Source organism: Rhipicephalus sanguineus, chromosome 10 (assembly GCF_013339695.2).
Source record: "Rhipicephalus sanguineus isolate Rsan-2018 chromosome 10, BIME_Rsan_1.4, whole genome shotgun sequence".
Lineage (NCBI taxonomy): Eukaryota > Metazoa > Arthropoda > Arachnida > Ixodida > Ixodidae > Rhipicephalus > Rhipicephalus sanguineus.
In genome coordinates this window covers 88584973-88600782 of record NC_051185.1, presented here as the reverse complement: position 1 = coordinate 88600782, position 15810 = coordinate 88584973, and the positions used below count along the sequence as shown (strand labels likewise).

Here is a 15810-nt window from a genome sequence, read left to right as displayed (position 1 = left end):
AGCGCGTGCCAGCACACATTGTTTTGTCTGCGTTACGCCAAGCTAGGACAGCATACGGCAGCCCGGGCCCCTAAAGTGCTCTGCACGTATCATCACCAAGGCGGTCGAAGAACAAGAGGAAGAAGACTTCTCCTTGGCGCGAGCGGGCGCTCAGATGGCTATGCTAGGTGGTAGAAAGCGGACGGTCGCCAATGGAACTACAAACACAGCCCAGCGCAAAAGCTGCTTCGCATCTAAAAAAGTACTGAAACCCGCAGTGGTGGTGTAGTGGTTCGGTACTCGAGTGGTGAATCGAATGTCGCGCGATCGAATCCTGGTTGCGGAGTCCGCATTTTCGTGGAGGCAAAATGCTGGATTGCCCGTGTGCTTAGTTTTAGGCGCCGTTAAAAAAACCCTAGTGGTCGAAATCTCCGGAGCCCTCCACTACGGCGTCTCTCACTGTCATATAGTAGGAGGAAAAAAACAGGGCACTTATCGTAGTATAGATGAAATAATCCGACGTTACTGAGCAAGCCTTGCAACTTTCTGACTAATTCGCGTTACATTTACTATATTAAAGGTTGAATAAGCAATATTTGTTAATTATCCAGCTTGGAGAATTGAAGTTATCTTAATATATGTCAAATATTCCGACGTTTCAGAACAAATGCTACAACTTTTTCACTGAGGATTTTTCGCCACTGTTAATAGCTCAGAAATTAATTAAGCAATAAAATTTAATTAGCCACCTTGGCGGATTGGGAAATAACATCATCACGTGCTGCATATGGCTCAGAACAATTTTTTTATTTCTAGGCGCGAGTTAGCTGAAACATCTTTATACCAACTTTGTCACGTCTTACGTCAAGACCTTCGCTCGTCTCGCTATTTCGTACTTGCACCAAAATAGTTGTACAAAGATCAACCTTCTTTTTTACATACCCAGTAAAACCGTCCGTCTGTCGGTCTGTTCGTCACATAACGCCTTTCCCATAAGCATACATTCGCGAGGGCACTTAAAATGGACACCGATCACGAAAGTTCTGTGAATTTCCAGGCGTTGTCCATAGAGCATCCGGCGCGCAGACCGTGGTCGATGTTACGTCGGCGAAAGAAGCAACTTTCAGCGAAGACTCAAACAGGACAGTGCATGATCTAAGAACGAAGAATGTTTCATCGAACACACTGGCCGAACAGGCAGACGCAACTCGACACGAAATAGACTGCGATAAGAAAAAGATAACGGAAAGAGAAAAGAGCAGGACTTCTAGGCTTTATCTCAAATCGTCAGCAATCTAGACAACGGCGCACGCGCGTAATCGCAATGTCGGCAACTGCCCGCATGTGTACGCGCATTGCGTACGTCATGCATTTTAATGCATACATAACCCGACTGCTTGCGCATTCATTTTTTATCGTGAACAAGGCTCTCGTGTGGGAGCCGAAACGTCTTGCTTTTATGTGAACTTTCGCGGTCGGTGTCCATTTTAATTGTCTTCGTGTCTTTTCAAGGCAAAACGGGTTTCCGTACGGCATGAGGCTTCAAGCATGCATTCGGCTCCGTAGGAAATACAAGGCGAGGAGGCATATAGTAAATGACTGGAGCTGAACAAGTGTGTCTGGTTTGAATCATCGACTTTCTCCGCATGTACGGTATCTAACACTTGACCTCCGAAGCGTACATTGCACTCAAACCTCGAACCTTCTAAGTGAGCGGGGTATGGAACCCTCGACCTCCGAAGTATGTAGAGATTCAAACCTCCAACCTTGTAAGCGTGTACGGCGTCAAAGACGACGGTGGCGAGCAAGTGTCACGACGCTTACGCACACTTAGACATCTCCAGTGAAGTTTATGAACCAATTTTTTCTGTACTCGGTTTGACGGTTATCGAATCCGATTTAAACACAGAAAAGCCAACGCAACGCCAACAGTTTCACCTCTGCGCCCCCCTCCCCCCTCACCCCCCTCCTGTTTTTTGAGTCCGAAAGAAAACGAGCTTCACAGTGAATGCAAAAATGGAAATGAAGCGACGACGTTCTTCTCACAAAGGCCAGCCATTGGTCTACGGCTTTCCGGTGTGGAAAGTAAACAGATCTTTGAATACTACAACGACGGTCCATGGTCTCCTTTACCGTCAAAAACATGCATAGCTAAAAACTTGCGCCTTAAATAAATGACAGTGAAAGGTCTGATTGAGTATGGGGCAGAATTGGCGCCCCCCTTGAGATAACTGGGGGGGGGGGGGGGCTCGTACGCATGCCTATGGCCGTAAGCCCGAACCCAGTTGAGCAACATACAAAGTGAGGGCGAAGCCGAAGCCAACGACTTCCCGCAGACATCGCGCTCATATGTTTCGCCTTCCGCGGTCGTGGAAGCGGCTGGCAGGTTTCTTTGCTCCCCTCCCTTCCTCCTCCCCTTCCTCGTGCGCCCCTCAGATCTGGAACATCCATCACGAGCGCTGTCAAAACCGTCAGCGCACGGAAGGTGTCACCGTTGTCAGGTTGCACGTGTCTCGACCTTTCAGCGAGGAGAGATTGCCATCACTCCTTCGCACGTGCCCGCTTTCGGGGAGGAGTGCCCCGGCCGAAAGTGGCCTCTCCTTAATGCAAGAATGCCGAGTGGAGTTCCTCATCTTTCGGCTGGCCGCGTACGCGCTGAACGGAAATCTCGTTAGATCGCCGTTAAAAAGACAACGCTCAGCGGAAGTTCTGCTTAGGAGGCCTCCGGCAGGAGCGGCCCGTACACCGGCTCTCATCTCAACCTGGAACTGGTCGCGTTTACCAGTTGATAATACGTGTGCATACTGCAGGTGTATACAGACAGATGCATATATTTAAAGTGGACATGTCCATGTTTACAATCAGAACGCCCCCGTCCCCTACACTCTTAATCATGTCCTGCTTAAAGTGGCAGTCTATAGCCCGGAAACGAGACGAAAAATCTAACGCCTATAGACTGTTTAGCCGGCACAACCTGTAGGCGGTGCCACCCGTAGCCGTCCCTCGGCGTAGTAGCTTTCTTAGCGGCTCATCTCATAGGCGGGACTCAATATAGGCCGGAGATTTTTCGTCTCGAATCCCGGCTAGTTTAAGGCCGGCTATAGACATCTCCTCGTTCCACGTGACCAGCTGTCCTGGCTACGGAGAGTCCTACCCACGGTGCGTCCCAGCTGCGGCGCGTCCTAGCTATAGGCGGTGTACGAAGCGGCGAAAAAAAAGTTAGGTCAACTTTTAAGCTATATTTAGGATTTGGAGGCTTAGACACACATTTTATGACATACTTAATCCATATACGCATATTACATTCAGAAGTAAACCACAGAAAAATTCACAGTAAACACGCGGATTCCAACTCGCGAACACTCGATCACCAAGCGCGTACGCTAACCACTACACCACATCATGCCGCGGCCACAGTGATAAAAGTACGGGGGTTTATATGCACCAATGTGTCGCTACACGCTCTGGCGTATTAGTGCAGTGGAGGTCGTTATTATGCATGTAGCGTTCACTGATACGTAAGGAGACATTTTTTAAATGACATTCGTGAAACTATATACGGCGTCACTCAAGTTATTGCTGGGAGCATGCTTCAAGCGAATTTGCGTGCTCGGTAAAGAAGATAAAACTGTTCCGCATACATTTGGCACTGGCGCCTCAGTGACACTTAAAGAATTTTGGCGTGCATAATACCCTAGTACTATTGATGTTAGCCGTCAGCCTGTCGCCTTTCGTGGATTGAACGAGTTTTCAACGTCAAGATTCGCTTGCCGTGGAACGTGTGCTCGGAATCCATCCGCGCCAACCGCACAGCGGCGTAGCCGATTACCGACGGAGAATCGCCGCGTTCTCAGTAACGTCGCTGGCCGCTTCACCGCCGACGGTTACCGGGCCGGTAGCCGATATCGTCACTAAGCCTATTCAGTTTATTTCGAAGCCGTAGTCGACCGTGCTTCAGAACAAACCGCTCAGGCTCATATGCCAGGATGTTTTACCTGTTACCGTCGTTGGCTCGACCCTCTCCCCGTAATAATTACACACTGAGATGAACATGCGCTGATAATCGTGGTATTGTCAGCCGTATATACAATATGCGAACACGCCCGAGCAGGTGCGGTACGCCGTGCACGCACTGCGGATGAACTTCACTTGTAAAGGAACTCATCTTCGCTCTAAACGTTGGATAGTGCACGTCGCTACCCCTCAAATGAATGACACTGTTCCAATAGACGTTATTTTAGCTTCAATAAAAAATGTGGGTGACGTTTGCGTCGAGCATGGAAGCGAGGAGCTGGCGCTGATTGCATGCAGCTTCGCAGTCGCTCGGCGGACTGCGCCCCGGAGGAAATGCCGTTTATGTTGGACGCCACTCGCGCGACATACGTGACTCGTGAATTGGGCTGTGCACGCTGGAGACGCGGCTCGCGGTTCACCGTTCTCAGGCACGCAGTGCGGAGGCAGGAATTTGATGCTAACATGGACTGGATCTTATATCCGGCAGCACTTATCGCAGAAATATTTGTGGCGTTCTGTTAGGACTCCATCAGTGGCCATATTTTTGAGAACGTCTGGATTCACGCTGGTATAGCGGTCCCGCCGCGCTATTTAAATCACTTCACACTCATCTCAAAGCTGCTATATTTTTCACATAAGTTTACTGAAACATTTTCTGGAAGCGCGAGTCCATGCAATGTACTAAGTATAGTATCGCTGCGAAAGGCACTTTCATGGGCATGCAGTGTCTTGTACAAGTTTCACCTTTTGATAAATGTTTGACAAATCTCGCCGTGATTAATACGGCGGAACACGCAAACATTTACGAGCTACATCCACACAGCTGCATTTGCATGCGCACGCGACTGGGCAATGTTTGTTGTGCTAGACTGCATGGGATAGCCTTCTGGAGTTTTTTATGTATACACGCACCTAATTTTTTATGCGCTGATTACTGAGACGCGTTGCGTACAGCAGAAATCCAGAACGTAGTATAGTGATGCATTAACAGAAAATTAATTTGCCACCATCGAGTAATAGGTTCTAGTGTTGCAAAGCTATGCGCAGATGCTAAAAGACAAGGTATGGTCTACGAAGGACGCAACTTTTGGTGCAAGCTGGATTTTTTTTTTATTGCGCACATGCAAAGCGGTTGCGCCTCAGTGTGGCAGTCGTCAGGAGGAACTTCAACTGCTAAATTATGACATATCGCAAGAAAGTTAACGTAGACTAGCCATTTGTCGAACATGAAGTGTTTAACGATTTCTGAACTTTTTAAGCCAATGCAGCAAAGTTATACGAGGTACACCCACCGGCGTGCGCGGTTCGCGCTGGCACATATGTACGTTCCAGAGGACGGTCATTTAATTATGCAAATATTGTTTGCCCGACTTAGGCATTGCTTACCGCGTATTTAGGAGAAAATGGTGAACGGTTTTGCGAAATCTAGAACACCTCGTGGAAGCTCTACTGCCTGCACTTGATTTCGACAGCATGCCGTTAATAATAGTGGAGCGTTAAATTAGATATGCACATTTCACGGCAAACGATTCGGGCATTTGTCCAAGGAAGCATTTTGTTTTTTATCACTACCAACCTATCTTATGTCCACTTGAGGACGAAGGTCTCTTCAATAATCCCCCATTGATCCTATCCAGCGTCTTCATTACTATTTTTGTGTGTTTGTGGCATGCACAAGAACGAAGAAAGCAGCCAGGTTGCGGTATCCCTAATGCGGACTCCCTTGACGTCAAGTGGCACGCCGTGTAGTGGTTGATTGTTGGCTAACAGAGTTTTAGAATTATGTACGCACACGTTGCGTTGGCTGGGCACGTACGCTATATTGTATTCGGAAAGTAACGTGCGTAACCAGTGTTTAGTCTTTGGCAGATGCGCAGTGGCAACAAACACAAGAAATTGTGCACACGAAGCTCTGGTTACCGTATGCTAATACTACCTCATTTTAACCACGTGGGATTTTTTTAACGTGAACCGATTACATCACATAGGAGCGTTTTCACGCTCAGTTCTCCCTTGATGGGTACCTAGATTAACCATTAACAGTGAGCTTGTAAACTATAAGCATGTAGTGTGTTTAGACATGCGTATAAAAATTCGCATCCTTTTTTTAGTAGCGGCGTTTAAAGCATGGACGCACCACGTTCCCCATAAATGTACCGTTCAGCGGAATCATTTCGGTTGAGAATGACTTCACGGACCATACCAACTTCATAGTTCAAGAGTACCCGCTGTGTCTAGCGTGTATAAGCATGCGAGAAACAGGTACTGCTCAGGTGTAAAAATAATTATTTATTGTAAAAAAATACAAACAGCGCTCTGCACAAGACGAAGTATTGAGCATACCCAATTGGGTATGTGAGTTCCTTAATATAGTACATCGTCAAGCACCAAATAAGGGCTTTCTCTATAAGTGTGCCAACCGAAGGTTTCACTTTCTCTTGCACTTGATCGCAGTAGAACGCCTTGTTGTCGTACTCCCTCCAAATTCAGCGGTCAGGTGATGGGCGGGCTGCTGGCATGTCATCCTGACGGAAAAAAAAAAGAAAAACAGAGGACACATGTGACGTTATGTTCTTAGATCACCTGGTGTTTTCGCCCATCACACAAAAACTTCTACCTGGTAAACGGACGTTTCCAATCTGTTATGCACCTTGTCGAATTTTGTGTAGACGACGTCACAAAAGTTACAAATATGAAAGTGTTTTCAGAAGTTGCTAATGAAGCTTTCTAATAGCGTTTTAACCATAAACTTACTACAGTTATGAGAGAAAGCGTAGCATGATTTCCTCAGATATACTGATCGATCTCCACGAAATACATGCGGGCATTGCACATCTGACCGAGTATTGCTTTGACCTTGTCGAACTTCTCCATGAAACTTCCAGTTTTCTTAAATGTGAAGCTCTGTTTCTAATGTCGGCTGCAAGTCAAAACCACAGCACAGCCGCAATTTGATGAGAATCACGTACAAGGAAAGCAGTTTAACAATAGACTCACGATTCATTCGTTAAGTAAATAAAGTGGCAGGTAAACTTGGCTTGAAATTTGGTTGCCCACTATTGCACAATATTGCAAACGAATTTTCTTAATACCAGGGGAATACCAGTAACGGCGAATATTTGAATGGTAGGAGCCAATGCATGATTAAAAATTAATTCGCTGCGGCGGGTCAATGCTCGGCTGCGATATTTAGATGGGAGTGAAATACGCACACACAAAAAAACAATAAAAAACACAAAGAAAGATCGTATATGCTCAGTTACGGCATTGTAAACAACACCACGGCCGGTGTTGCTGCTGCTGCTGGAGACCCTGCAAGGTGTGAGCTCCTGGCCAGTTGCTCGATAAAATTGCGCCTGGCTCTTGTGTCAGAAGGTTTTGTCACCTGGAAACGTATTCAAATTCTGTGTATACTAACACGACGATGAACGAGAATTATATCCCTTATTACGACTGCTGTACGCACTTCACTTCTCTGTAATAACATTGAGAATGAGCAATCCAACATAAATAATAAGCTGCCAACGAGAACAACAGTACTTTTATACAAACACGGTTATATATGGCTGTTGCATCGCATGAAATGATAGATGAGAGAACAAAAATGCCATCAATTAGCTAACGCCTAAATTACATATGACGCATTACTTTACCTTCATGGAGATCTGCAGTTTGCACAGGCACCACAGCCGGTGCATGATGCACTGATGTACTTGCCCACACTTGACCTGGCACTGCGTAAGACCAATGGGCAAATGTGATCGAAAATCAAAGAAATAAGTGAAGGGGCACAGTAAATGCACATGTATTCACGAACATGAATGAGGCTGGCTTTAAAACATGTTAGAAATTAGGCAGCAAAACGCGTTTTAAAGACTGACGCTATTCAGAAAGTCAAATTGCTGATTTTTCCTGCTAAAAACAAGAGATGCCACTAGTCGTATTTGTGAGCTCCTGATCCAATGAAACGGTACTAACGTATTCGGCACTCGTAAGTGCAGTTTTATTTTTGATTGTGGAAAAGTTTTTCCGCTTCCCAAATGTAAAAAAGAAATATAAATGCGAAGTATAACCACCTACCATGAAAGCAGATCCTAACATCATTCAACTGCTAGCAAAAATATGCTTGCTTTTAATGCCGCGTTGTATCATTGACTATAAATGCAGAGAACAGTTGCTAGCCGAGGGATAAGAAGCCACGCGAGAGCTAAAATTACACAGCTTGTCAAGCAACACTAAGTGATTATCTCAGTGACACCTGTCAAGAGCGACGAAAGCCTCTGAACTGTATGAGAGTTCACAATAAATGCGACCAGCACGACAACACGTGCGCGACTATAGAGACGGATGACGATCACAACAAAGATAAGTACTCGTATACTCGTATAGTTACTCGTACGCATACTCGTATAGTTATTTCAAAAGCCGACAAAAAAATATTCTGGCAGCTCAATACCGTCATTCATATATATCAGCGCAAGCATGCAACAGTGTGAACGCTAACAGCACGAACATGTATGTGAAGAAAGAACAGCACTCACCCAGGCAGGTACGATGCGCCGGGCTGTGTCCGCAGTGTGCGCACCAGCTATACAGAAATGGCGCGAAAGCGTCGTGTATTCCTGCGTCAACAGCTTGCGTGCAGCCATTGCACGCGCAAGGGGATATCGCTATGTCCTCGAAACACCCCCTTAATATTGAGATAAGAGAACTTTTCCATGGCGGCCGAGTACCGGCTCACGCGGCACACTCAACAAACCACACCAACCTATCAAACATCCGCCGCTGTCGTGGAATGCGCTAGAACCAACGCAACCCCCTTCCCGTCGCACAATGTCTTCGAACTCTCGTTTTTGCCTCCTTCCTTTTTTTTCTCTGCGCAAAAACAGCAGAAGCGGAGTGCAACGGAGAGCGTAGCAGCCCCTATTCTCTCTCAAGCACGCAAGAGAGAGCGCGTATAGTTAGCTCCATGCGTATACCTCCTCGCAGCATAGCTCGCCTTTGTGGCTGACGCTGTCGGCGCATGCGTATACACCGACGCTTGCGCCGACAAGTTATAACACGCGGGAGCATACGCTGAGCTGTAGCCAGGATTCTCACTTACGCGGCCCACACCGACGCGCCACTAATACTGCAGGCCGTCTATAAGGCGGCGGTGAAGGGTGCACGTTTTTTATATACACTTGTCACGGCTAACTCCTTTTCGAAGGCCTACTATAGCCGGGATTTTTCCTGAGTTTTGAAGCGTCCCGCCTACAGGGCATGCGTTAGCCAGGATTTGATTAAGAGTGCAAGCCGGCCTCCGCTACAGTGCCGCGACCAGCTGTGACCGCTTGATACACGATAACGAATTCCACAAAACACAGCTTCAATTCTTATAGAGCACGGGATCACAGCACACGCATAATACACATATACACACATACAGCATTATGCCTTAAGAGCAAGTATATCATAATTGAAAGAGAGAGAGAGAGAGAGAGCCCGTCCTGCTAGCCCTATATGGGAGATCGTTGGCTTTTTCAACATCCATGAATATGAAGCATTGTATGGGTCATCTCAGGTGGTGCGTCGTGTTTATCGCATCGTTTCAGAAATCTTCAATAAACCCGCGATTTTAGGCGTCCACGGGTGTGGCTGTGACCGCACTTCCGACTAGCACTACATCCAGGAGCGTAGCCAAATAGACAGCAATTTTTTTAGATATTCCCGGAGATCTTAGCCCGGTTTATCGTCTGGCTTGCTACTCCAGGTGTTAGGTGATGACCATGACATATAGAACGATCACATATACACGCAAATAATACGCACAGTCCCAAACACACATATATACACAAAAGAGTAACGAAACTTAAAGGGACCGACAACTGCCCAGAACATGAAATGAGATGACTGCACTGATGGAAAGATTGTCCGTCGCATTGACTCAAACCAACCCTGTTTATATCGTGAGAGGCGGGTTGATATTTTTATTTCTTCATTGAAAGTCACGAAAAATGACCGTTGGCGCCTCTGGCGGCAAAATCATACACGGTCCGATGAAGCCGGTCACGTGACCATTGATTGGTGTATGCTGTCGATGACTTTTCTGTTAGTACTGAAATATTGTTCATTTCTTTATATTAAAAGATATTACTCCATAAAAATGTACATATAGGCCTGCGTTAATTGTATGCAACAAAGTGGCCCTGCCTTCGCTTGGCGTAATGATCCCATGCCGCGAAAAGCCATCCATGACACAGGCGCAGGCAACCTGGTCGCAGGCGCGCTCAACGCTGTACAAATACCGAGAAGGTGTATAAAGCCACGTCATCTCATTGTAACAGCTTGCTATTTTCAAAAATGGTTGGAAAGCTCAAAATAAAGGTGGTTAAGCATAGCTACAGTAACTCCTGCGAAAGCAGAACAACGACAGCTTTCACAAGGGCTAGCGGCATTGCTATCAATTCTCAGCGTTGCTGGAGCAAGCCTTAATGCGTGTTTGGAGCCTTTCAGATCGAAAAATACTGCTTATAAAATAACTACGTGCTCTTAGGATAAACCACTGCAGCTACAAACGCTACGAAGGGTAAGCTTCCTGTCGCGCCGTAAAAAACTGGGTCGAGAAAAATCAGTTGTCGGTCCCTTTAACGCAGCCAGAAATCTGCTGTAGGCTCCGCATTTGAAATTCACGTCTTGGGAAGAGTTGGTGCTCGCTACGTGCATATGACAGGCCGGAAAACAAATTCTGTGACGTCACCTATGAATAAAGCGTTCTTCCGAACATAACCGCTCACCTCCAGTGAAGGGGAGTGATAAATATACGTAGTTAGCAGCGCTCAGTGGCGTTCAAGTGAACAGCCATCTTGATGCTTCAATTATGTAAGCGTTTACTCGGTCGTACTGTTGAGGTTGCTTGTTCGTGCAAGCAAGTGCATTTCAATGTGAACAGTATGACATAGTGAATGTGCTTGGTGAGTTCGACACTTCATTTACTTATCATGAATACACCAAGCCTTAGTTCTTTATGGGAAAAGAGCAGAATTCAGAACGAACTTGCAGCTTCAACATTTAGAAACGCAAAATTCAAAAGAGAATCTCTGAAACCATGCATATAGTCACAGAAACCTTTCATATGTATAACGACATTTCCAGCGCACTTAAATGACAGCATGTGAAAGCATGTGTCTACCGTAACAGCCTTTTTCTTTGTTTCCGCCTGTGCTCACAAGGAATTGCATAATTATACATTGGACCTTCCATTTCGAGCTTCTCTGTTCTGGCACGCTGGTTTAAAGGTACGTTGCTGTTTTTTCTCCCTCAAGCACATGCACATGCGTGCTACAGAAAAACGTTAAGGGAAAGAATACGAATAAATAATAACAAACAAAAATGAGACAGAGCTCGAAGAACTCGGGATTCGTGGTTGCACTACACGCGTCTACAAAGAAAACGACAACCACGAAACAGGAACCACCGCGACCGCGAATGCGCCCAGGAGGGGCTTGTTGACATGTGAATGGTCTCAGTTATGATAAACAAGCCGCCTGCGCCACCCGGCACCCTTTCCACATTTCACTCAATCTCTCCTGCTTTTCTCTCTCTCACCGGTGTCGCGCTTACACTCTGTGCACAAGGACGTAGTGGCGAAGGGTCCGGACTGAGGGCTTTTGCCCTATACACAGAATTCTTCGTTTCTTCAGTTGCAGCCGCTTTCATCTGGGCGCAATGGCCTCTTATGTTAGCCCTCACCCTCTCTCAACCACAACGAGAGAGAAAGAACTCGTTCGCTGAACGGTACTTCGGCGCGCGCCTGACGTTCCCAACAGTTCGGCCTTGCCTCGTATACGCCATACTTGGGCATCATCTTTTTGTCTCCCTTTTCTTTCCCTGCACGGATGATGGTATGCACGCGATCTCGGCGACGATTTGTCAACACTCTCCCCGCTGTGCACTCCTGTCTCACTCCTACAACCTCGTTCTTCATCTCGTGCTCAGCGGCCGCCTCGTCGCGACCTTCCCACCGCATACTCCGAGTCCCTGAGTGATGAATTGAAGGACGTCTGTTGACACAGATTGAAACACAAAGAGAAAAAAAAAGGGCGTCTGTCTACCTGGAAAGGTCGCGGGCGCGTTGTTCTTGTTTCGTTTTGGCTTTCGCGTTTTTTTTTTCTTCTTTGCTTCGTATCTCTTGAGTTATGCGCCCGCGTGCCTTTTATGTACTCGCGTGAGTTGGCCATTTGTTGCGTCTCGCGTGCCTGTCGTCTTCGTCGACGGTTCTCGAGAAACAAGGAATGCGCGATGATGGGCGGCTTGTTTCCTTATTTCGGTGGCACGTATTTGTACATTACTGTTGACTTTTCCTGCTTGTTTTGCGCGACCATTTTTTTTTCTTTTTTTTTTCGCTTCTCGCGTTGATATCCGAGAAATGTTGCTTCAAAGGGGCACGAGAAATTCGCGAACTCGAAGAATTTGGGGCAAACCGAGGGAGGCGTCTTGTCTCCGCTTGAAGAGTGTGGCGGCCTGAGTGGGAGGTGGGTGGAAAGGGGGCGATGAGTGCTATCTTCATTCGAGGCTATTTTAAGCGAAGCTTTTATAACTGAGAGATTTCGGCGTACGCGAAATACCCGGCGCCCACTAGCGTACAGAAATGCGTCCCTCGAAGGTTCGCGGGTGTCGTGCGTGGTTGTGTGAGCCGTTTTCCAATGATTGACGCTCTCTCGACCGTGGGCTCGGGGCGATCGGCCGTTTTTGACAAGCCAATCTGATCTTTTATCGAGGTGGCTTGTCATTTAACGTTGGCACATTTCATTGTTGCCTGCATATGAACGCATGACTGTCGTTGTTGCTTGTAGCAAGGGAAGTGTTGGGCTGCTAAGCACGAGGATGCTGGTCCAGTTCCCGGCATGGAGGAAGGAAAAGGTTAGGAGGGAGCACTGTGCGCAATGCCACAGAAAGAAAGAAAGAAAGAAAGAAAGAAAGAAAGAAAGAAAAGAAAGAAAGAAAGAAAGAAAGAAAGAAAGAAAGAAAGAAAGAAAGAACGTCGGGCTCGTACACGCCAAGCTTAGCTTGCCCTCATTTTCTCAACAGGGAAGGGCTCCGCAATTTTTTATAAGTGCGCAGTCATTTGGTTTACCTTTCGGACACTCCTGATCGTGCAACGTCGTTTCGTTGCGCGTTTTTTCGCGGAATTCGACTTCGTGTGCGAGTTTTTACACATACAACGGGAGAAGCTGCGAATATTATACGCAGCTCATTAACCGTTGGGAATTAAAACCACGTTAGCTAATGCGGTTTGCGTACATTTCAATGCCCCCCCCCCCCCTCCCTTTCCCACGCGGCAACTTAGCGGCTAAGGCGTTGCGCTGCTAAGCACGGATGCGTGGGCTCGGTTCTCGTCCACGCCTGCCGCATTGTTGCTCCGTGCTCTGTCGCAACAGTGCTTTGTCGCTCCGTGCGCTGTCGCATCCGTGCTGCTAAGCACAGATGCGTGGGCTCGGTTCTCGTCCACGCCTGCCGCATTGTTGCTCCGTGCTCTGTCGCAACAGTGCTTTGTCGCTCCGTGCATTTTCGCATCCGTGCTGCTAAGCACAGATGCGTGGGCTTGGTTCTCGTCCACGCCTGCCGCATTGTCGCTGGTGGACGAAATGCTAAAACGAACGCCGTTGTAGTTACATTTAAGCGCACGTGAGAGAAACGCGGGTGGCTCGAAGTCTTCGGGAGTCCCTATCTCTATAAAACGCTCCTCATAAACATCGTATGGTTTTGGCTAGTGAAAGCATCGAATTTAATCTATAAGGTAGTTGTACAATGTGTTACGGGAAACTGGTTGTCCGAACTCTGGTGCTGGCGTCTGTACAGGAATTGGAAGCGTGGCAATTACCTGAGCTCCTCTGTATGACGTCATTGTTAGTCGTCGTCATGAGTTCACTACGGGGTGGAAGCCACTCCCTGTGATCTTAAACTAAACCTGTAGTTACCCTTGCTACGTAGTTGCTATGTACACTCTAAGAAAAAAAAAGAATGTGTTTCACTTTTTGGTGAGTCCTGGCTTGCCACGTGTATGACTCTCTTTAAAGAGACACGTTAACTCCGTTTTGAATCTCACGACCCTCTGATGAGAGTGTAATGATCCCCTGAGAGAGTTCACGTGACTCCTTAAGCAGAGTCATGTGTGCAGAATGTGCAGAGTCAAGGGAATCCTTTTTTGTTTTGTTTTCTTTGAGTGTAGTTCCATAGTTGTCTTGAGCCACCCGGCGCTGTTCCTCTACGAGGCATTAATTCTATTTCTAGAACTGTTTAATGCACACCCCTGCAACGCAACGCAGTTGAAATTGTGCCGCTACGACCCGTTTTTTATTCATCTTTTTTACTTTGTTTTTCTGGTTAATGCCACTGCCGTAAAGGCTGCATCGGCGTGCGTCGTCCTTTCCCCGCGGCAAACCCTTTTGTTTCCACGCAGAGTGCGCCGACCGGGCGCAGCGAATTAATCGGTCCATTGAGCAAACGCGAAGGCAGTGACCCCAATACCACCCTTTCGACCGCGGGCTCCCCGTTAGCGCGGCCTCGACTAATTCTGTGCAGCACTGCCAACGCCGTGCAGGTCATTCACTGGGCCCGAACACGTAAAGGAAGCGACGGATTTCGGCTTGCTGAAGCTTGCTTTGGGATAGCCTGCTGAAACTTTGCGCACTGGTTGGGTGATAATTGAACACGCATCGCTTGTTCGCTACTCTGGGCCCGTAAGCACACTAACGTCTTATGCTAAACGTTTTTGTAACATAATATTTTAGCCAATCAAGGTGCGGGACATATCATTAGTGAAGCCGGTTGACCAATTGGAAAACGGACTTAAGAAAGAGAACTTTTGTGAACTCCGCCCTGGCATTCACGGGAACACCCGCAGTCGAATTACATATGTTCTGTTAGCCTGCGCTCTCAGTTTCACTAAGAAACACGGTTCATAGCCCAGTATAGTTACACAACTACACTGTGCTGTAGCTTTCTGCCGGACGTTGTGCGTATGTGCTGAGTCACATGTAAGTGCAGAACGAAAAATATGTAGGGCCTTTCTCGACGCTTTGCATATTCAAAGTTAATACACTAAATCAAATAATTGTTGTTGAAAATGGAGTATCTTAGCAAAGGGGGACATCAGAGAGAGATAACTATCGCACGGTATGGGTTTGGTTTCGCACTGATGGATTCATAGAAAAACGTTAGACTATAAAACATAACAAAAGTAGTGTCTCTATAACAAAGGGTAACAAGGAAAGAAATGCACACAAATACTGTAATGACAAAAGCGACAATATACATGCTCTACATGTATACAGCATATCAGTTTCGCTGAAGCCCCCGCGGTGGAGGATCGCAAGAAAAGCAAGCTTTGTTATCCGTCCTTTCATAGACGGAAGCTTCAGCTGTACACACACACACACACACACACACACACACACACACACACACACACACACACACACACACACACACACACACACACACACACACACACACACACACACACACACACACACACACACACACACACACACACACACACACACACACACACATATATATATGTGTGTGTGTGTGTGTGTGTTCTTAATTAAAAACAATTACAAACAATCTCTGAAGGGACCTGGTCCGTGGATCAAACCAGGGCTAATTTCCCAACAACAAGCTTTTCTTGGTGAGATGCCCGTCCTTGCTCAAGAGTGAGGCTACGTAAAGCATCCATCGTTTCGTAGCTTCATGTCACGAGCAGATGGATAAAAGTTGTCTCTAGTCTTAAACCTCATTTCGCCAGTTTAATGATCCGCCAATGGGGCCCAC

General features: G+C 46.9%; 1 protein-coding gene across 2 annotated transcripts in view; it reads left to right on the top strand.

The window, feature by feature from the left end:
• LOC119372216 (sodium- and chloride-dependent glycine transporter 2) overlaps positions 1-15810 on the top strand; it is a 162340-nt gene that overhangs the window by 62636 nt on the left and 83894 nt on the right. The window lies entirely within an intron of this gene.